We start from the raw sequence: 24,133 nt of genomic DNA, 5'->3' as shown, positions 1-24,133 counted from the left end.
TGAGCCACCATGGCCCACCCTCATACATCCTCTTTAATAGCCAGCATGGGTTTTAACACAAAACATGGATTTCAATGGCTTTGCCATTCATTTCTAACTTTTTGATATTGGGGAAGTTCTTAACTGTGCTAGACTTCAATTTCCCCATGTATAAAATGGGGAAAATACTACTTGGTTTTCAGTATTGTCATTAGAATTAAATGAGAACATTTATAAAACACCTAGCTTATAGTAGGTGATCAATAAATGTTCTAATTTACAAGTTAATTAATGTTGTCTCAGGTGACCTTTATTAGGTAACTATATTTACCTTTTCATTTTCCTCTTTCAGTTTTCCCTTTATCCTTAAGCATCACCATTCAGGATAAATAGTTTTTATTTTGTTTATTTTTTTAATGACATTTTGAAATATTGTTTTCTATTGCTTTTCATTGTGAGTTTGGAGTATTTTAACAATGTTCCAGGTTGAAGAAGCTTCTTGGCTTAACCTGTTTACCATTAATTTGTCATTTTTTGAGGACATGCCATCCAACAATCTAAAAGAAAATTGTAAACATGACTCTTTAGTGCATTAAAGACACAATGATAAACTCATCACCACTAGCAAATGTATCGTAGAAAAGGATGAAAGAAATAATGTTTCTGCCTGGTTTAGTGAGGAGGAAGTTCTTCAGTGTTTCTTCAATAGTCCGAATAGTTCAGAAATGTGAATGTTAAACCATAAATAAATGAAAAATTAAAATATTGGGAAAGGCAGAAGGTTATAAATTAAACCATTATCTTTCCAAATGGCTTATATCCTCTAGAAATGAATGAATCCAAACATATTAATCACAAACTTATAATGCCCACTGTTTCCTCTTGAGAAACGTTTCAAAATCAAAGACAAGGAAATATTCAACAAATATTTTGTGAAGTGTATGTGCCTCCATTTTAAAACTACAGTGGGATCACTTTTGCAAGTGTTTATGAATAGTTAAATTTTTATATTTTGTAGCATGGTAATTAAAAATGAAATATAGCCAAATTATCTTTAAGTATAGATAAGCAAAAAAGTAACATAAGTAGATTTACATTTTGTTCTACTTTGCTGAAGCTGCCAGAATGCAATATACCAGAAACGGAATGACTTTTAAAAGGAGAATTTAGTAAGTTGCAAGTTTACAGTTCTAAGGCTATGAAAATGTCCTAATTAAGGCACGGCTATAAAAATGTCCAAATAAGGCATCCAGGGAAAGATACCTTGGTTCAAGAGGCCGATAATGTTGGTGGTTTCTCTCTCAGCTGGAAAAGCACATGGAGACATCTGCTAGCTTTCTCTCCTCATTTTGTAAGTCTTCCCCACAGATGTTTTCCTTCTTCATCTCCAAAGGTCTCTGGCTATGTGAGCTCTGTTGGTTCTGGTAGCTCTAAAGCTTTTTCCAAAGTGGTTCCCTCTTAAAGGACTGTAGTAAGCAACCCCTCCTTGCATGGGTGGAGTCACATCTCCATGGAAACCATCTAATCAAAAGTTACCACCCACAATTGGGTGGGTCACATCCCTATGGAAACCATAAAAAAGATCCCACTCAGCAATATTGAATGAGGATTAAAGGACATGGCTTCTCTGGGGTACACAACAGATTCAAACTGGCACAAATGTTTAAGAATATAAGCCAGCACATGCATTTTATGTCTTATCCTAAATCACCATGCTCCAGCTTTTGATGGCCTTCAGGGAAAAAGCAAGCTAGAATATATTTGCAGGTACTAGCACAAGGGGAAACACTTCCTTAATCAGAGAAGAATTGTGTAAGGATGAAGGGAAGGGTAATATGTCAAGTCAGGTGTCTTGAATTATGTAAGTATTATATAAAAAAAAGTTTATGGGCCACAGACAATCAAAAACTATTGGCAAAGTTCCCTGACGGATGAGAGAAAGAATGTGGAACTATTAAACCTTACCATCAGGGAATCCCCTGATACTGTGTCAAACCTTAGGGATACCAAAATCCATAGGCCATGCCCTTGATCATGAGGCTTACTCTTGTGAAGCTTATGTAGGTAGCAGAGAAGCTTAGATTACCTACAGGCATGCCTAAGAGCTACTTCTGGAGGACCTCTGTTGTTGCTCAGATGTGGCCTCAGTCTCTCTAAGCCCAACTCTGTAAGTGAAATCATTGCCCTACCCCCTACGTGGAACATGACATCCAGGGGTGAAAGTCTCCCTGGTGATGTGGGAAAGGACTCCCAGGGATGAATCCAGACCTGGCACCGTGGGATCAACAATACCATCCTGACCAAAAGGGGGAAAAGAAGTGTAACTAATTAAGTATCAGTGGCAGAGAGAGTCCAAATAGAGTTGAGAGGCTACTCTGGAGGTTGCTCTTATGCAAGCTTCATGGAGACCTTGCTACCTATCATAACCTGCCAACCCCAACCAGGACCATTCCAGCCAATCCTAAAGAACACCTAGGGCAATATATAAGATTCCACAAGTGTTCCAGGCACTAAAGTAACTTTCCAGAAACCTACAACCTCCAGATGGGTCCCTGGTCCAGACAAGTCCTGACACCTAGCTCAGCCTCTGCACAACATCAGATATTTCCATCTCACTACCCCATATTAGTGACAGACCCTTCCAATACCAAAAATTTAAAATTGCCATAGCCCAAACAACCCCAAAGGGAGACATGGAAAGATCAAAGGTGATGGTGGAATTATACATAGAAGAAGATAGGACTTAACACATGAATATGAATGTTGAATCATTAAATTGATATCTGTTTTAGTTTCCCGTATTTTAGAGCAGCTGGAAGTAGAAACCTAAAATTGTAAAATTGTAACCCATGTCATACTCTGAAATATGTTCTACAACTAATTGTGCTGCTGTGCTTTGAAATTTATAGCTTTTTGAATATATGTTATTGTTCACAAAAAAAGAAGGAAAAAAACTTGATTGTGATGATAAAAAAGTATTTAAGCCCTCTAGCGTCCTATATTCTGGAGCAGCTAGAAAGAAAATTATGAGAGGATCATATGGTAGCCCATGCCAAACTCTAGGATCTATCTTGTAACCAATTTTTGAAGAGTGCTTTGAAAACTATTACTTTTTTATTTCTTTGCTTTGTATATATGTTATACTATACAATAAAAAAAGTTAAAAAAAAAAGAAAAGAAAAAGCTTATGGGCCATTGATAAATAGATATAATCCTTAGGAAAATTTTTTAATGTGCCCCAAGTTCTCAAATATGTATTAAGGTAGTGCAAACTACAGGTTCATTAATAGTAAACTAAAGATGTCATCAAGGACCAATGTCTTAATTAGTCTCTTGTAGAATCATTCAATCATTCATTCAACTAGCAAAAGTTTAATGAAAATGGTTAAGTACTTAGAGCTACAAAGGTGCATAAGCTACTTCTGCAGTGTGGTAGAAGAGAAAGACATAAAAATAATACTAGATTTCATGAAACCTAAAAATATTCTTACTTGTAAAAAATGAACTCAAATATTGCCCTTTTTCTCAACATTAAATAATTTCTAAATTTGAACTTGTGTGAACAAAGACATTCACTTATAACTAAATGTAATTTAATTTAAGCTAAGAACAAATCAAATTTAAGCATTGCTATTTCTTTGCAATCATTATTGCATCCTAAAAAAAGAGCCCACTAGTGTTCAATTCCCGGTACCTGCCCATGTAAAAAAAAAAAAAAAGGAAAAAAAGCCCACTATGAGTTAATTTTACTTAAATAGAAGATCGCTATAAATGAAGGTTTGCAGACACTACTGCCTTGGAATAAAATAGCCCTTTGGCAAGAAAATGAGCCACACCCCATTTAGTTTTTACAAAAATAAAATTCTTTCCAGCTTCACTAAATTGTAGATGTTATGCACAGCATGTACTTCTGCAGTAATTTGTTCAGCATCTGTGGAAATATCCATGTATGCAGAAGCCCTAGAAAAAACATTGATTTGCCATTACTCATTCATGTGGCTCTCATACTTTCTGTAGTAGAGTGTTCTGTCAAGTTTTATCTGACTCATGGTTTATAGCAAGTAATAACGCAGATATAGCTGACACCTTAATTTCCTGCTTTGAACTTCTTGATTGTCACACATTTTAAATTGGGCAGCTGAAGCTGGGATTTCATATCTGATAATTGTTTAATTTGATAGGAGAAGATCAAAGCCATGTACTATGTCTGCTATATACGGTTTTCTTCAATGAAAGTACTAAATTCCTATCATGTACCATGGGAAAGAGCTATATTTCTAGGGAGAAAGAAAAATAAATCCTCGGGAAAAGCTCCTTCCAGTCCTTTCCCAGTGTGCCTACTTTACACCAGGGCTCAGTATATTTTTTAAAGAATCAAAATTGAATGGCCATGAATGATACTTGTTGATAAAGATTAAATTGGGAAAATATAATCAGAAAATTGTTAAATTATGAATTACATTGAATAAAATAAATAATGATGTGAATCTATAAGTATACTAAGTGAATTACTTCTTTGCTTTTCATTTTTTAGTTGCTTTAAATAAGTGGTTATGAGTGAACATTATGGATGTCTCTTTCATTGTGAGAACTGCTTTAAATCCAAGAGGAAATTAGGACATATTAATGTTATCTAGCCACCTGTCAGCTAACAAGTTAGAGGTGGTACTGATAAGATAACATTTCATTTATAGGTCCCATGCTGTTAATGTAAATCCTTGCTTTGATTCTGAGCATTATGGATTTTTCCATCTAAGTAGATCTATTTTTTCTCGTTTCCCAATACCTACTTGCTTATGATCGTGCAGTTGTTTTCAATAACGTTTTTCTTGAATATTATTGTTTGAATAACGGAAAGCCTATGAAAGTTGCAAAATCATTTTTCCAAAACTTATTTTATAAGAGATATTTATAATATTCCTTCTTTGATACATTTATTTAACACCTATAAGGACCATGGTAAACAATACTAAGGAATGCAGGAATAAATGAAAAATGCTTTGAAGCACAGGGGCTATAGTCAACGTATAGCATTGTTGATCACATCATACATATGTATATTTACTTATTGAGTATGAAAAATTTTCACATTAGCACAAGATTCAAAAGCTGTAAAGGAACACAATGAGAAGTAAGTAAGCCTTACTTACTCCTGATCCCAGTCCCCTACTTCCTCTATCAGGAAGTGACCATTTGTTTAAGTTTCTTGTGAACCTATCCAGAAATGATATTGACTACATTTAACACTTGCCATTTTCAAAAGAGTTTGCTTTACATTTAGGAAGTATGGCATTAAGTTTGAGGGAGTCAACCTTTGGACATTTTAGGGGTGAATATGAGAATAAGAGATTATCAAGAGGACGATAAAAAGCTTTTATTTCCCCTTCATAGCTTTTCTTTTGAGCACTCTTAACCCCAGGTCCACCTGTATGGCGTCAAGTCAAAAGTGCCATGACCTCTATAACCCAACTCTTGCATTATCTTCTGAATTCAACCCACAGAGCAATTCCTCCACTCAGTCTCCTTTCTGTTAGTACCTTTAAGACAGGATAGGCATCCCTGAGAGACGGGAACTGTAATTCAATCAAGAGAAGATACAATTTCCTGGAGACTCAAATAGAACTTCCCATTTAATTATTTAATTCACGTAATAGGCCTTTGTTAATTACCAACAGTGTGCCTGGCACTGTTATCGCTAAAATAAATAAATCATTTGAAGAGCTCAGATTCTAGTCCAGCCACTGAATTTTCAGATGAGGTATCTGAGGTTTAATAGATTCTGACTGGCTCCAGCATACAATGGTAGAGGACAGTGATGGAGGAACTGGTCTCCTGACACCTTATCCATCACTCTTCTCATTGTAAATTAAAACAACACATCCAGGATCCAACTTGGTTTAGTAATGCCTCTAACTTCCTGAACAGCTTATAATAGTAATAACTGGGGTTTTCCTTCAGAACTCTTGACATGAGCTATCTGAAACTCACTTCACCTAAAACTAAAGCAGCATGGTTTAAGTCTGATTGAATCTTCCTTAGCTTTTGGAAGTTCATTAGCAATAGCTTTACAGAGCCTAATTATTTTGCTGGTTCATGTCTTCAACCCAAAGCACTCATTATGCTAACAAAAATGCAGTTCTAATCACTGATCGTAAAGAGTTTCCTATATTGTAATGCATCCAAAAGATTTTGAAAACTCATTCTAATACATTGAATCATGTTTACCACTCTGGATTACTTCTAAACTGGATTTTATCATTCGTGTAGAGCTATTCTTTCACTTTTGTATTACTCTTCACCATTTCATTTATTTATTCATCCACTCATTCAGATATTTATTGAGGGCCTACTATATGTCAGATACTGGATAGTACCTGAATAGGCACTGGGGAATCAGAGCTTTAAATGAAACAAACAAAAATCAGCTCCCTTATGAAGATTTTGTCCTAGTAGGAGGAGATAGATAGATAAACAATGATGCGATATCTGAAATGGTAATATGTTATGGAAAAATTAAAGGAGGATTGGGGTAAAGGAAGTGAGAAGTATGGCATTGCCATTTCAAATCATGTGGTCTCAGAAGGTTTTACTGAAAGGAGGACTTTTGAGGCAAGTCATGAAGAAGAAACCACCTGAATATCGGGAGGGAAGATGTGGCTGTCATGTGACCAAGAAAAACCTATATCGAATAACAGATTCCTAAACTGTCATGCACTGATGGGTTTTGGCCCTTTTAAATTCTGATTTACCCTCACTGAGTAAGCTAGGGAGATCACGTATTGACCATATATGTTAAGAATATTATGTCATTAATTGTGTCAATGTTTTGGAAAGGCTAGTGGGAATATTTTTAAAAGGATATTAAATTAATGCAAGTAGCTTTTCTTCCCTTTTCCCTATGAGTTTAATTACAGTATACTCTGTGTTTAATTCTGGATTAGATTACATAAAGTACACTTTATTTTGAGATAATTATTGACTCACTATAGCTGAAACAAATAATACGAAGAGATCTTGTATAACCTCCAGTCAGTGCCCCCTATGGTGAGGTCTTACAAACCTATGGTACAATACCACAACCAAGATGTTGACATTGATGCAGTCAAGGTACAGAAAGGTTCCATCACCACATCCCTTGTGTTGCTCTTTTATAACCATACACTTCTCCTTCCTCCTTCCCACTCCACCCATCTCTCTGACCCCGGAAACCACTGTTCACCATTTCTATAATTTTGTCATTTCAAAAACATATAAATGCAACCAAACAGTATGTTGTTTTAGGATTTGCTTTTTTCACACAGCATAACTCTCCGAGGATTCATCCAAGTTTGTTATGTATATCAATAGCATGTTCTTTTTTATTGCTGAGTAGAATTGCATGATATAGATGTAGTATATGTTTAACCATTCTCCCATTGATGTACATCTGAGCTGTTTCCAGTTTTTGGCTATTATAAATAAAGCTACTATAAACATTTGTGTACACGTTTTTGCGTGGACAAAAGTTTTCACTTCTTTGGGATAAATGCCCAAGGGTTTACGTGTTTAGTTCTACAAGATACTATGAAACTTTTTCAGAGTGGCTGTACCATTTTATATGCCCACCAGCAATGTATTTGTGAAGGAGTTTTTGCTTATTCTCACCAGCATTTGATGGTGTAACTAATTTTTTTTTTTTTTTTTAGCCATTCCGACAGGTGTATACTGCTATCTCATTGTGGTTTTAATTTACATTTCCCTAATGGCTAAGGAAGTTGAACATTTTTTGTGGACTTATTTCTTATCTGGGACTTATCAGGGTCTTTCTAGAACACAAGCTCTTCATTTGACAAGGCCCAATGTATCAATTTTTCCATTTTTAATTATCTTTTTGGTGTCATGTCTATGAACTTTTCACCAAGCCCTGGTTCCCAAAAAATTTCTCCTATGTTTTTTTTTTTTTTTTTTTCCGCAAAGGCAGGTACTAGGAATCCTGGGTCTCCAACCTAGCAGGCGAGAACTCTGCCTGCTGAGCCACCATGGCTGCCCTCAATTTTTTTTTTTTGTGGGCAGGTACCGGGAATCGAACCTGGGTCTCTGACATGGCAAGCAAGAGCTCTGCCACTGAGCCAACGTGGCCTGCTCCTATGTTTTTTGCCTAAAGTTTAATGGTTTATGTTTTACGTTAAAGTCTGATCCATTTGAGTTGATCTGTTTTGAGTTATTTTTTGTATAAGATGTGGGGTTTAGGTTGAGGTTCTTATTTATTTGCTTATAGATGTGCAAATGTTCTAACAATTTTATTACTTTATTTTAGCAATAAAATAAAGACAGAAAAAATAATAATGGGGGAGATAAGGGGGATGGGATGGTTTAGGTTTTCTTTTTCTTTCTAATTTTGGAGTAATGAAAATGTTCTAAAATTGATTGTAGTGATGAATGCACAACTATACGATGATACTGTGAGCCATTGACTGCATACTTTGGATAGATTTATATGGTGTGTGAGTATATCACAAAATTACATTGAAAGATAAAAAAATAAGTTGAACGTATTTTCATGGGTATATTCCCGGGGTTTTCTGTTCTGTTACATTGCATTGTATGTCTGTTATTCCACCAGTCTTTTTTTTTTTTTAACTTTTTTATTAATTAAAAAAATTAACAAACAAAACATTTAGAAATCATTCCATTCTACATATATAATCAGTAATTCTTAATATCATCACATAGTTGCATATTCATCATTTCTTAGTACATTTGCATCGATTTAGAAAAAGAAATAAAAAGACAACAGAAAAAGAAATAAAATGATAATAGAGAAAAAAAACTATACGTACCATACCCCTTACCCCTCGCTTTCATTTACCACTATTTCAAACTGAATTTATTTTAACATTTGTTCCCCCTATTATTTATTTTTATTCCATATGTTCTACTCTTCTGTTGATAGAGTAGCTAAAAGGAGCATCAGACATAAGGTTTTCACATTCACAGAGTCTCATTGTGAAAGCTATATCATTGTTCAATCATCATCAAGAAACATGGCTACTGGAACACAGCACTACATTTTCAGGCAACTCCCTCCATCCTCTCCACTACATCTTGAACACCAAGGTGGCATCTACTTAATGCGTAAGAATAACCTCCAGGATAACCTCTCGACTCTGTTTGGAATCTCTCAGCCATTGACACTTTGCCTCATTTTACTCTTCCCCCTTTTGGTCAAGAAGGTTCTCTCAGTCTCTTGATGTTAATTCTCAGCTCATTCTAGGGATTTTCTCAGTCCTTTGATGCTGAGTCTCAGCTCATTCCAGGATCTTTGCCCCACGTTGCCAGGAAGGTCCACACCCCCGGGAGTCATGTCCCACACAGAGAGGGGGAGGGTGGTGAGACTGCTCATCATATTGGCTGGAGAGAGGGGCCACATCTGAGCAACAAAAGAAGCTCTTTAAGTAGACTTGACCTATCTTTTGTAGGGTTAAGTTTCATGTGAACAAACCCCAAGACTGGGGGCTCAGCCTATAGCTTTGGTTGTCCACACTGCTTGTGAGAATATCAAGAATTCAACTTGGGGAAGTTGAATTTCTCCCCACTCTCACCATTCCCCGAAGAGGGCTTGCAAATACTTTTCCAGTCACTGATCAAATCATTCTGGGATTCATCGGGGGATCACTCTGGACAAACCAACAAAATCTCAAGTGCTACCTGAGATTCCAAGTACTTATGACATTCAATCAAACTACATGAGTTATATTAGGAAATGCTCTAGTCAAAATCTAAATTTTGTAACAAATAAACTTTTTGCTTTAGTCTCACACATAGGTGACATTTTAAGTACTAATTATCATCTATTTTCAGCACCCTGCAATAATGACATTCCTTTGTTCTTCCTCATACCAAAACATTTTTAAAATTTGTACATTGTACATTTCATTATTATTATACACTCTAGGCCTTCTAGATTATACCATCTCAATCTTTAACATCTATCTTTCTTTCTGATTTCATTTATGTCCCCAGCCCTCCTCCCTCCATCATTCTCCCATGCAGCTTCATTCAGTGTTTTAACATAATTACATTACAGTTAGGTAGTATTGTGCTGTCCATTTCTGAGTTTTTGTATCCAGTCCTGTTGCACAGTCTGTATGCTTTCAGCTCCAGTTACCCACTGTCTTACCCTATTTCTATCTCCTGATGGTCTCTGTTACCAACGATGTATTCCAAGTTTATTCACTAATGTCGGTTCACATCAGTGGGACCATACAGTATTTGTCCTTTAGTTTTTGGCTAGTCTCACTCAGCATAATGTTCTCTAGGTCCATCCATGTTATTACATGCTTCATAAGTTTATTTTGTCTTAGAGCTGCGTAATATTCCATCGTATGTATATACCACACTTTGTTTAGCCACTCGTCTGTTGATGGACATTTTGGCTGTTTCCATCTCCTTGCAATTGTAAATAATGATGCTATAAACATTGGTGTGCAAATGTCCATTTGTGTCTTTGCCCGTAAGTCCTCTGAGTAGATACCTAGCAATGGTATTGCTGGGTCATATGGCAATTCTATATTCAGTTTTTGAGGAACCGCCAAACTGCCTTCCACAGTGGTTGCACCATTTGACATTCCCACCAACAGTGAATAAGTGTGCCTCTTTCTCCACATCCTCTCCAGCACTTGTCATTTTCTGTTTTGTTGATAATGGCCATTCTGGTGGGTGTGAGATGATATTTCATTGTGGTTTTGATTTGCATTTCTCTAATGGCCAGGGACATTGAGCATCTCTTCATGTGACTTTTGGCCATTTGTATTTCCTCTTCTGAGAAGTGTCTGTTCAAGTCTTTTTCCCATTTTGTAATTGGATTGGCTGTCTTTTTGTTGTTGAGTTGAACAATCTCTTTATAAATTCTGGATACTAGAACTTTATCTGATATGTTGTTTCCAAATATTGTCTCCCATTGTGTAGGCTGTCTTTTTACTTTCTTGATGAAGTTCTTTGATGCACAAAAGTGTTTAATTTTGAGGAGCTCCCATTTCTTTCTTTCTTTCTTCAGTGCTCTTGCTTTAGGTGTAAGGTCCATAAAACCGCCTCCAATTATAAGATTCATAAGATATCTCCCAACATTTTCCTCTAACTGTTTTATGGTCTTAGACCCAATGTTTAGATCTTTGATCCATTTTGAGTTAACTTTTGTATAGTGTGTGAGATAACGGGTCCTCTTTCATTCTTTTGCATATAGATATCCAGTTCTCTAGGCACCATTTATTGAAGAGACTGTTCTGTCCCAAATGAGTTGGCTTGACTGCCTTATCAAAGATCAAATGTCCATAGATGAGAGGGTCTATATCTGAGCACTCTATTCAATTCCATTGGTCAATATATCTATCTTTATGCCAGTACCATGCTGTTTTGACCACTGTGGCTTCATAATATGCTGTTCCACCAGTCTTGATTACTGTTGCTACAATGTAAGCCTTAACCTCATGTAAAATGATTCCAACCACCTTAATATTATTTTTCAGTATATTTTAGCTATTCTACAACCCATTCATTTCTGTATAAATTTTAGAATAATCTTGTCTGTGTCTACAGAAAAATCTGTGCTGGGATTTTCTTTCATGCATGTCTTTGTTTTATTACTCATTTACCCATACACTGAATAAAAGGGGTCTCAGTCACAAGGTTTTTACAATCACACGGTCACAAAATAAAAGCTATATAATTATACAGTCATTATTAGAGATCAAGGCTACTGGATTACAGTTCAACAATTTCAGGTATTTCCTTCTGGCTAATACACTAGAAACTAAAAAGAAGTATTTATATAATGAGTCAGTAGTTATAATCATTTGTTAAATCCTAATTTCTCAGTTATGTCTCCTCCCTCTCATTTGATCATTCTCTCAATCTACAGGAATATCTTGGCAATGACAATTCTAACTTCTTCATGCTGAAAAGAAGCATCAACATTATGGGGTAGAGGAATGAAACTGGTTGATGTTCTTGGAGAGATTGGTAACTCTGGGTTTCAGGGCTTTTCTGGCATAGGAACAATCTGGAGGATTTATGTTTCTGTAAAAATAAACTTGATAGGCAAAACTTTTGTAGAGTCCTAGGTAGAGGCTAAGGTTTTCCTTAGTGTTTTCAGAAATACTGTTGGTTGGGTTTTGGCATACCATGGCAATTTGAAATATCTGGCTGAAGCTTGCATAAGAGTAACCTCTAGAATGACCTCTCAACTCTATTTGAAATCTAGTAGCCATTGAAACATTATCTTATTTTATTTCTCTTCCCCTTTTTGGTCAGGAAGGCATTATCAATCTCATGATACCAGGGCCAGGCTCATCCCTGGGAGTCATGTCCCATATTGTCAGGGAGACATATTCTCGGGAGTCATGTCTCACGTAAGGAAAACTGTACTGGGATTTTGATAGAAATGACATAAATTAGATTTTTAAGTTTGTAATGTTGATAAAATTAAAAATTCATTAAGTTCTCATTTTTTAAAGAAGTGCCTATTTTTATTTTGAATCATTGAATGAATATTAATTGGAAGTTTCTTTTAACATATAATTTGGATGTCTCTTTTCTTGATATAAAAAAATTCAACTTTTTTTTTCCAAAGAGGAATGATACTTTCTAGATATAGGTAGATAGCTTTCGCATTCCAAAGCATTGGTCTGGGTTTTTTAATGCAATTTTTCTGATATATAAAAATGCCATATAATCCAATCAGAGTAAATGATCAGTGGCTCACAGTATTATCACACAGATGTGCAATCATCACCACAATCAGTTTTAGAAAGTTTTCATGACTGAAAAAAGAAAAACAAAAAATAGACATAAAAAAAGAAAACCCAAAACATCTCATACTCCTTTTCCCCCCATTATTCGCCCCTCGTATTAGTGTGGTACATTTGTTACTGTTGAAAGAATAGTGAAACTATATAGTGAAACTATATGGACTGTTAAATATAGTCCATAGTTTGCAATAGGTACATTTTTTTCCCTTATAAGCATTGGTCAATTTTTGAATTTAAAAAAAATTGAAAGGTTACTCCTGGAGTTTTTAAGCTCACCCAGTAAATTTCTGTTTAAAAAACTTTGCCTTACCCTATGTGGGACAGACTCCCAGGGGTGTGAATCTCCCTGGAAACATGGGACAGAACTCTCAGGATTAGCCCGGACTCAGCATCATGGGATTGAGAAAGCTTTCTTGACCAAAACGGGCAAGAGAGAAATGAGACAAAATAAAGGGTCAGTGGCTTAGAGATTTCAGAGTTGAGAGCTTATCCTGGAGGTTATTCGTATGCATTGTATAGATATCCCTTTTTAGTTTATGGTGTATTGGAGTGGCTAGAGGGAAGTACCTGAAAATGTAGAGCTGTGTTCCAGTAGCATTATTCCTTGAAGACGGTTATATAACGATATAACTTTTACAATGTGACTGTGTGATTGTGAAAATCTTGTGACTGACATTCCCTTTATCCAGTGTCTGGACAGATGAGTAAGAAATTAATGACAAAAAATAAATAAATAATAAAGGGGTGTTGAGGGTATGGGATATGCTGGGTGTTCTTTTTTACTTTATTTTTGCTGTTTTTGGAGTAATGGAAATGTTCGAATATTGATTGTTCTTATGAATACATAACTATATGATGAAACTGGAACCATTTATTGTATACTTTAGATGATTATATGGTATGTGACTGTATCTCAGTAAAATTGCTTAAAAAAAAGACTCTGCCTTAAGGAAAACACAATTTACGTCTTCTGTTGTCTCAAATGAATTCATTTCCCAAAATAGCAAAATGGAATATGCTATTAAGGCAAGGGTTTTCAGGCACTGGAGTTTGGCATGTGTTTGTTATTCCTGAATAGTAAATTAAATTTAAAAAGAAATTTTTTGTTCATTTTCACACTTTGATCATGATCCTGCAAAATAAAATCTTAAAAATGAACGAGATTAATTTAAAATGATATTTGGCCACTTATTGTTAAGTGTAAAAAAAAAAAAAGAAGGAAAGTAAAAAAAGAAAAGACAGGGGGATTTTCAAACTGATTAGGTCTGTAGAAGAACTGAAGTGAAAATGTCATTTTGTTGCTTTAGAGTGAGGACATACTGAGTGAGAGAGCATTCCTTCATTTCTATCTTGATTTCCGAAGATAAAACTTTTCTACACTTCTAATTCAGAGTGTGATGCACAAAACAAAACGTTCTAGTTCTTTTCCTCCCATCCTGTTTTTGTTCCTAATTGGCTCTAATTGCTTTAATAAGATATATCACTAGTGGCCTGTAACATTATGAATATAGGGTTAAGTGGTTAGATTTAGAAAGCAGAAATTTGAAAATTGTGTCCAATTGTACTACCCTATTGAGAATTACTTCTCTATAAATGAAAACTTCCCTAAATTATAGGCTCATAGTTATAGTATTCACATTAAAGTGAAATTTACTACCACTCTTTTCAGTGATTTGTTTCTTGCCTTCCTCCCTACTCCTAACCCTGCTTACATAATGGTCAAACCTATTCTGTAATTCAAAAAGTATAATTTAAGGCAGAATACATATAATGGTTATTCATCATGAACAAATATCCCAATTTTTTTCTTCCTATATGTTGGTATCTATAGTCCAATTAGAGACTTTTAAAAAGTCATTCTCTTACAAGAATTTCTGAAACAGATTATCTTAAAGATATGTAAATATAATCAAATTAGTAACTCCTTTAGGTTGGTTTTTCCCATTCTCTTCTTCCACTGAAATTCATAAGGCAATTTTATTGTTTGGGCCCTGTGAGAAGTTTGATTAAAAATGATTAGAGATCATGTATGTCATTGTAACTTGATATTAAACTACTAGATGGACAATGCTAGAAATAAGTTTTGGTTTACCTTATGTGATAAATTCAAATTACTCCTGAACCAAAAGCTTAATGGGTAAACTTCAGGCATTTATTTTAAGTAAAATTATTTAAATTCATTGATTTGAATCATTTTGAAAAGAAGATAAACTTTATACTTTAAAATGAGTTTAGATTATGTGTAGCTAAAACTATGTTCTAATCATTTATGTCTCTTCTATATTTTGGATGAATACTCAGTGTGATAAAATATTCATTTCTGTACATGTTAGTCCACTTCACTATTAAGCTGGTAATTTATTACCTTATATATAATGTTAAGACAGTGACTGATTTGTTCATAAATTTTTGCTCAGATCATTGAGAAGCATCCTGGCATTTTATAAATCATGTTTTCATAGAAAAAATCAAGGCTAATAAAGGTATATACTAAGAATGGATATAATCTATTGTGTATAATGGATGGGAACGTAATATTTGTGGACATATCGCAAAGTGCCACAAATATCTTTTCATTCCTAAAAATTGAAATAAAATGTTCAAAACACAAGTCATTCTCTTAAAAAGCAGTGATTTCTCAGAGCTACTGCCATTTAGTGGGGGACAGTTTACCCCACTAAAAGAACCTTGCTAATAGCTTTAGCCGATTTCTGAATTTCTGAATTAGAGTACCTCAGAGATAAATTGAGAGAAGGAAGAGGGTTACCCCTGTAGCAATGACTTTTTGCTAAGAATATGATTTTTAGCAAGTGAAGACCGCAAAAGCTTTTTGAGTACTAGCAGAATTCATTGTAATGACATTTTTAGGTGTACCAAGTAACAGACTGCCAAATAAAATACTGAACCAAAAAGACTAGCCAGTTATCAATCCGATATCTGGACTTCTGAAACAGCATAGTGATAAGTGTATCAAATGTTCAACTGCATCCTCAAAGAAAAATAATATATTGGGGCATCTCAGCAGAAATAAAATTAAATTAAAATTAAATTTTCAGGGCAGCTTTCATATATTTGAATGTAAGGGCATATAACTCTTTAGGAGCCCTTGATATTTTTGCAGCCAATCTTAAGGATAAATCCTCATTGTGTTCCTGATTCTGTGTTGGGCCAAACTTAACAATGACCATTATGTGGAGAAAATAGGAACCATTGTTTCTCAATGAAACTCTATTTGGAGACTTTTTCCTAATGTTGAAATTAAGCTATAATAAAATTAATGACCACATACCCAAAGAAACTAACTAGAGAATACTGGTTGGAAGCAGAAAGTATAGTGGAATTTTTAAAATTGCATCTGACAAAGGAATGCTAAACTATATTGTAAAGCTGAAAGACTGTTTATTTGTCTAAAAATGCAATTCCAAGAGTATACTCTCAAAAAATCTGGATTTTTCAGCTAGACCTTTCTGTGAATGACCAAAAGAAAAGTCAAAAGTAAGAAAAAGTGGACTGTTTGGGACAAACTCCCAATGAAATAAAATTGATTGATAATGTGGATGTATGCTTGCAAGAATTACATGGAAGAATTAGACTGACAACAGAGTACTTGGTGGTTCTTAAAGTGAGTATTAAAATCTTAAGGACATTTTATTAGACAATGAGGCAACAATTTTTCCAAGGGAACACGTCTACACAATAATATAGGAAGTCAGAAAATATTTTACATGTAAATATATCTGAAACTTTTCACAGATGCATTTAACATTTTGAAGTGATGGCAACATATGATAACAGTAGAAACCGGGGTCTTATAAATTGCGGCTTCATGTTAACACTTCATCTGAATTAGGCATTTTAAAGGCGGTTTTATGTCTGCCTAAGAACTGACAAGGTTAATCTTGGACTAGGATGCAGGCAGGAAATGCTAAGCGGCTATTTCTGTTGAAGGTTTCATTATTCATTGTGAAGTCAAAAAGTCGTAATTTTAAAGATTGGAAATTTAAAGCTGTGATATCTTGACAGCTAAGTGAGATTTCTCTGTCTTTTTTGGTGGTAACTTGGAGGAAAACTCGATAAAACTGGATAAAATTGTGGGTTCTTTGTACTTTCTACTCCGGTTCGTTTCTCTGAAGTATCTTTATTTTTTATAAGTGCAGAATTTAAAAAAAATCATTTCAATTGCTAAATATGATCATGGATTTGGTGCCACCGGAAGATGTCACTTACCTTTTGTTTGATCAGATTAGTTCCCAGGAATCATCTTATTCTTTATAATTACCTGATAGGACAAGAGCGGATGCCTTTTATGTTTATTTATTTGATTTGCATTAAAAAGACATGTTAAAACTTTGCTCTTGATGAGGCCATAAGACACTATGGCAAATGACAGTGAGTTTAATTCCCTCAATGTACATTCATTTAGCTAATATTTACTGAGTGCCTACTGTGTGCCAGGCACTATTCTAGAAGCTTACTATATACGTGGGTGAAGAATAAATCCCTATACTCATAGAGCTTGATAAATATTAAATATTAAAATAAAGAAATTATTTTATCTTTTTTTAATAAATTTTAAATCATTTAATACTATTACTCAGCTTTTAAACACCTTCGTTGAATGAGTTTTGTGAACCTTTGCACTTTTGCACATTTTATCTGAAGTTTGAGTAGGAAAAAATCGAGAATTTGTTTGAAATATAGGAGAAGTTAGAAACTGATGACTATATACTCTCTTTTTTCATCTCACTTTTATTTTTTGTCACTGTTATAATTAATCCGCTTAAATAGCTGAGGAATCTTACCAGTTTAACTTGTAGATTTATTCTTTAGGATGGGATTTATTTGTATGAGGGATGAAAGGATATAGTGGCCCAGGAAATAAAGGTAAATTCATGGCATTTGGAAACATATCCTCTGTCATTTATAAAAATATGGAATACTTAGTGTATTTAATGTTCACTATGGAAAATGATGTATTGCTTGGCTATTTTTGCCTATGTGAGTAGTGCAAGATCTGACTCAAAGAAGATGACATGATGGTTCCTGTTCTGAAGTGAAACAACATGATGGGTTACGGTGAAGAGGTGATGTGGTCATATCCATATTTGTGCATATCTCTTGCTCATTTCCTTTTATAGAGGAAAACCAAGGAAAGGCTCATTTTTTATTTTTTAAGTTTCTTCTTTGTATTTTTTTGAATACATTCTTTTTTCCATTAAAATTACATTATCATGAGAATATTCTCATATTGACTGTGGTGGTAAATGCATAACTATGTGAGTACCAAGAACCATTGATTGTAAAAAAAAAAAACAATTATATTATAATGATTGGTTATTCCATTCTTCCAAGTTGTTTTGTAATAACATAAGTACACCTTAGAGTGGTCGTAATGGAGTCATACCCGTTTTAGAGAATTAACTACATATATGGACACACAAGCTCTGTGCCTCTTGAGGTTGCAAAAGTCATATTTCATAAATCTGCATTACCTGATGCCATCTAGTACAGGTGCATTTTGTACAGTGGATCCTCAACTAGTATTTGTTTATTGAATGAATATGAGCTGGGAATTTTATTTTTTACTTTCCAAAATATCAAATAATCTCTTATAAATACAAAGATAATTTTAAAGCTTATTATGGAACCTTTCACACATACCACGTAAAATAGCATAGCATCCTAGCGTCAACAATTATCAATATTTTGGCATTCTTATTTAATTTTCTCTTATCTCCTTTTTAAATTTGTTTGGCATTTGCTTTAAAACAATCCACAGTAATTTCACCCATAAACACTATAGTGCACTTAGTTTTTCAGTATTTTAAGATAATAATAATTCTTGCATTTCATATGGAGTTTCACTTTTCAAACCCCTTCTTTGCTAATTTACCTCAGAGAAGGAAATTGTTACTGGTTGTCAGAAGAAAAATCTGACTGGCTTCCATATTAGCTGGATGTTGTTTTAAGTTAACCAATGTATCTCCTTTCTTAATCTTTCCCTAAATTTGTTAAGTTTCTAACCTACACTATCATGGTAAAGTCATGTCTCATGGACATGAGCTTGATTCACCAAAATGTGCTTTGGAATATATAAAATGTGGGCTGGTACCCTCAGTAGTGATATTTAGTGAATTGTGTTTTCTTTTCACAATCCAGCAGCATGGAACTCAGGTTAAAATGTGGTATAAGATTCTGTTAATTTTATTCAGTGTTTGAAATTCCTCATTTAGTGAATTTATAATCTAAAGCTTACATACTTTATGGAGATTTTTTTGGTCTTTAAAATTATGTAACTCTGTCCATACTACTAAATTCAGCATAAATAAAGCACCAGTTGTCAAAAACTGTGACGCATGAATTTCCACGAGTCAGAATTAATTCTATAATAACACAGAAATGTTAATTGCTTTTTCACTGTGTTGATATTTTCACAAATGGTGCAAAAGCAATGGTAGATAAAGCTTAGTAAGACTTAGGGCAGCAATATCAAACTGTGCATGTTCACTGTATTTGCCAATAACATATCCTCACAGTTACAACGACGCACATTTAATTTAAGAATGTCCTTAATGAAACAAGAAGAAATATTAATGTTGCTAAATCTCAGCTAGTGTGCATCTTATTAATATTCTGTGTGATGAGATGGGAAGTACAAAAAGCATTTTTGGTACATGTGGAAGTATGATAGCTGTCTTGAGGAAAAGGACTTGTGCAGTTGTTTGAGTTGCAAGCAGAAGTAGCTGCTTTTTAAAAAATGGGAAACCATTTACTTGAAAAATAGAATGGCACGTTAACTGATTGTTCAGACATGAGAATTCAGCAGTCATGTTATTAAAAATGAACTGAGTGTGCCTGTCACTGCAAGGAAAACAACTGACAGTATTTGTTGCCAATGATAAAATTAGAGCTTTCAAGCAAAAAAATTCATATTTTTGAACACCTGGATCAGCCACCTTGAGCTTGATATCTTCTCATTACTTAGACTTTTCTAATAAGATCCATGGATTTATTAATGAATATGGTTTGTTGGGTGTTGTATGATGAAGTGTGTCAACATTTGAAAGATTGGTATAACTCAGTGAAACAATTTGTCCAAATGACCAGTGCTTTATTTTACAAAATCAAGTACAGATAAAAGGTCGGTCCAAAGTGCAAGATAGACCAGTGGATTTTTATAATTGATATGGTATCAGATTTAACCTTGCAACTAACTTCTTGAATTTTGGTGTAGTATAAGAAGAATATTCATGATTATCTGAACAGGGTCTTAAAAATCTTACTTTCTCAACAACATATCTGAGGGAGCTGAGATTTTCTTCATATATATATACATCAGCCAAAACAACAGATTGTAATAGATTGAATGCAGAAACAGATAAAAAAATCTAATTGTCTTGTATTAAGTCAAACATTAAAGAGATTTACAAAATGTAAGCAATGCTACTCTTCTCACAGAATTTTTTGAAGATGTAATTATTTTTCCTGAACTATATTTTATTTGTATTGACATGTAATGGTTCTCAAAAATATTAAAAACAAAAACATGTAATTGACTTTTTATTATTTTAATTACCTATGTTAAAAATTATTCACTTGTTCTTTCTAATATAGTAAAAAACTGATAGAAATAAGCCATATTAATAAAAAGCTCTTTGGAGTCTTCACTAATTTTTTCCTTTTTTTTTTAAATTAGAGAAGTTGCAAGTTTATTGAAATATGCAGAAAGTACAGAGTTCCGCTATAGCCCCCTAATATTAACACCTTGCATTAGTGTGGTACATTTGTTACAATTATTGAAAGAATTTCATAATTGTACTATTAATGATAGTCCATGTACTATAGTAATAGTACATTACGGTTCCCTGCCTGTGTTGCACAGTTCTACTTTTTTTAACTTTTGTATATTTAACATATATGCAACCTAAAATTTCCACTTTTTAAAAAGAGTTTCACTTTTAACCACATTCAAATATATAATTCAGTGCTATTAGCTATGTTCACAATGTTGTGCTACTATCACCTCCATCTATTACCAAAACTTCCATAGCCCCAAATAGGAACTCCCCATTAGAATTTTTTAATATGTTAGAGCAGGTATAGGCCTACAGAAAAATCATGTAGAAAGTACAGAGTTGCCATATACTTCCCCCTCCCCACCCCCAGAGTTCTCCCTATTGTTAACACTTTGCATTAGTCTGGTACCTTTTTTTCAAGTGATGAAACAATATAATTATATATATAGTTATATTGTTACCTATATCCATAGTGTACACTAAGGTTCAATCTTTGCGTTGTATTGTTTTTCAGTAATTTTTAAGAGTATAGAGGGGGATCCTAAGACCAAAATATTTAAGAATTGCTGAGTTAGGTGGGGAGTTTTTGTTGTTGTTTTCTTTCTTTTTAATGAGAGCCCCTCAGGATAGAAAGGTATAGAGCATATGACTTATTCCTTTGTATGTTTTTATTAGCTATAAACAGAACACAGATGTCTTTTAAATCAGTTCCTTGCTCCACATGTAGTTCAGTTGGCAGGTTTTGGAGGACTCATACTTAAAAGTGTCTCCTATTTATTTGACCCTTTTGTTTTAATTCACTAAAACAAAGTACGTAATTTAATATACAATAAGATATCTTATTTTTTTGAATTTTGTCTTTTTTTATGCAAATACAGCACTAATATATACTTACTGTTGGGGACACAACACTTGTTATATTGAAATATGATATTTTGGGGGCTTATTGCCCCTCCTCCTCACAAATATATAAAGAATGATTACACAGACCAGATCTATTTGATTGTCACGATAGACATATCCATGCAACAAGACGATGGTATACTTCATACTGCTCCTACTATAAATTTCCTAAACTTTCCACTGTAGACCCACAGTTTACACAAATTACAGTACACAATTTCCAGCGTGCTACATTTTTCCTGCATGTGAATTTGATACCTATTTTTATATGTTGGATCCCTTTGCTTTGATGCTTTGCTCACTGTGGGTGCTATTTATTTATTTGCTTTCTTTTTATAAGTCAGAAAGATAGGTAAAATCCTGTTAAAGTAGGGTTAAATAAATTATTGTTACCGAGGTGTGTAAGGAAGCATAGTAGGAAAGGTCTCCAATGTACGTGTCACATGAAAAGAATATGCCTAGTACAGGGTGTGGTAAAGAGAAGGATGTTTGGATCGTATGTTCTATCTGCATGTTACACTGATACATCTCTGAGACTTTCATGCTACTCTTTTAGGGGGTGTGCCTCTTTCATTCTTTCAACCCTGAGGGATGATGTGTGTGTTCATGTAGGTGAACTCAACATTTTTTATTTCTAACATCTGAGAGATGGCTTTATGTATACAGATAAAATATGAGTTAGTTTCCATTGGCTTTCCTCATCGTTCATGATGAATCTGTAATGCCATGTAAAAGTTGTGTTCACTCTGTGGCCTGATTGTGTGTATGTGAAATTTATTACACATTTAGAAGTTAAAAAACTGGGCCACAGACTAAAACATATTGAACTACTTATGTGATAGAACAGTCTTCTAGGAAATGTCCTAGTATTTACTAAATAAAGATGTACATTTTTGAAGTGAGTATCCATTCCTAGGACTTTTACTACAATGTTTTGCAGCAGAAAAGAATTCTATTATGGTATGGTGAATAGACTTTAAAATCAGCAACTTGGCGTTGATAGAGTTCCCCGATGAACGATTAGCCTTAGAGTTCATAAAGCTAGAAAACATTCCAAAAGACCAAGAAAAGGAAAGTCAAGGAAACAGTTTTCAGGTAGCACTTGTTATAATGAAACTTGTTCCTTTAAAAAGAAAAGTCTTCTGAAGACAAGCATTATATTTTTAAAGCAGTAACTTCTTCAATAATAATATTACTTCTCAGAAAAGGGCAGTTATATAACACTTGGGATAGACCCATCTAAGTAACTCGAGGCTTCAAGTGTGACTGAAGAAAAGGTAAAGCTGGAAAACCCAACATTTCTGGTGAGCGCTGATACTGTCTTGCCTGAACCCCATTTTTCTCTGTCTGTAAAATGCATGATAATACATGCATATATATCCTTTCTTCCACTTGGCTTAGAGTGCCTGATAGTTACTTATTATCTCATGAATTTCCTCACTGGCCACGGGCAGATTGTTCTATGCTTGGTCTACAAATGGGGAAATTGAGATTTGAGAAAGTCGAAGAAGCTTCACTTAGTGAATCGACAATAAAGACAAATAGAAAACCACGTTTTTGTGATTGATAAAACAAAGTGTTTCTATTAAGGAGACAAAATGTAATCCAGTACCTGCCAATGGTGGTTAGTGATGAGAAGAGGACACTCCTTGACTCATAAAGTGAACTTTCTGGTGAGGGGTAATTTTTGAAGTGAGTACAGTATGAGTTGCTCCTTTTGCCTGAGTGAGAATTAAATATGTTATTACAAATGCATCACTTTTTTAGTTTTATGTAATTTACAAAGGACTGGTCTATCTATTATCTCATTTTATTCTTTCATTCTTATTGGGTAGGTAGAGCAGATTATATTAACCATACTATATCCCAGACAGTTATAATAATATCTGCCACTTATTGAGCACCTTGCCCAAGCCAGAAACTCATATGCACTTATAGATATATCTTCTCATTTAATTGTCATAGCAACCCTGTGAAGTGTGTGAAATTAGTTCCACTTTTATGGATAAGCCTGGGGCTCAGAAAAGCTAAGTAATTTAAAGTCACACAGATTTCATTCCAAGTCTGTCAGATTCCTAAGACCCTGATGCTTCTGAGTGCTTTATTTTCACTAAATTAACTTGCCATATGTCAGTATTAGAAATGGTCTGCTGAGCCCAGCCCAGTACTGTTACTGATTTTCTGTTCTCTTCCTTATATAAAGGCAGTTGCAACTAACCGGTGGCATGAGATCAGTAACTATTTAGAAATGCTAGACAGTTAAAAGCACATTTCAATAAGAAGTATAACAGCTATCATATCTAATGCTGACTGTGTATCAGGCTCTGATCTAAGTTTTTGACACATTAAATCTTTTAAGCCTCAAAACAACTGTATAAAGTAGTTACTATTATATGAAGTAGATCTGGCTCCAGAGCCGGTGCTCTTTACTATGTAGAAATGCCTCTCAAAAGAAAAGTATTCAGTTCAACAAATATTGACTTAATTCCTATGTGCTGTATTTGTAGAAAATATAGTCCTACACTTGAGAGCTTACATTTTCACTAGAGAACAAGAGGGTATATAGTTGAAATAAATGCTACAGCAACTAACAAATGGAGTGTAAATGTTGTATGATGGCATGAGGTCAAAATGTGTAGCAGAGAGCATAAGTGGTCTGAGACGGTTAAT

General features: G+C 34.3%; 1 protein-coding gene across 2 annotated transcripts in view; it reads left to right on the top strand.

The window, feature by feature from the left end:
- Positions 1–24,133, top strand: part of PLS3 (plastin 3) — an 87,126-nt gene that overhangs the window by 9,094 nt on the left and 53,899 nt on the right. The gene's annotated exons all lie outside the window — the stretch shown is intronic.

Source organism: Tamandua tetradactyla, chromosome X (genome assembly GCF_023851605.1).
Source record: "Tamandua tetradactyla isolate mTamTet1 chromosome X, mTamTet1.pri, whole genome shotgun sequence".
Taxonomy (NCBI): Eukaryota; Metazoa; Chordata; class Mammalia; order Pilosa; family Myrmecophagidae; genus Tamandua; species Tamandua tetradactyla.
This window is presented reverse-complemented; position numbering and strand designations above follow the sequence as displayed.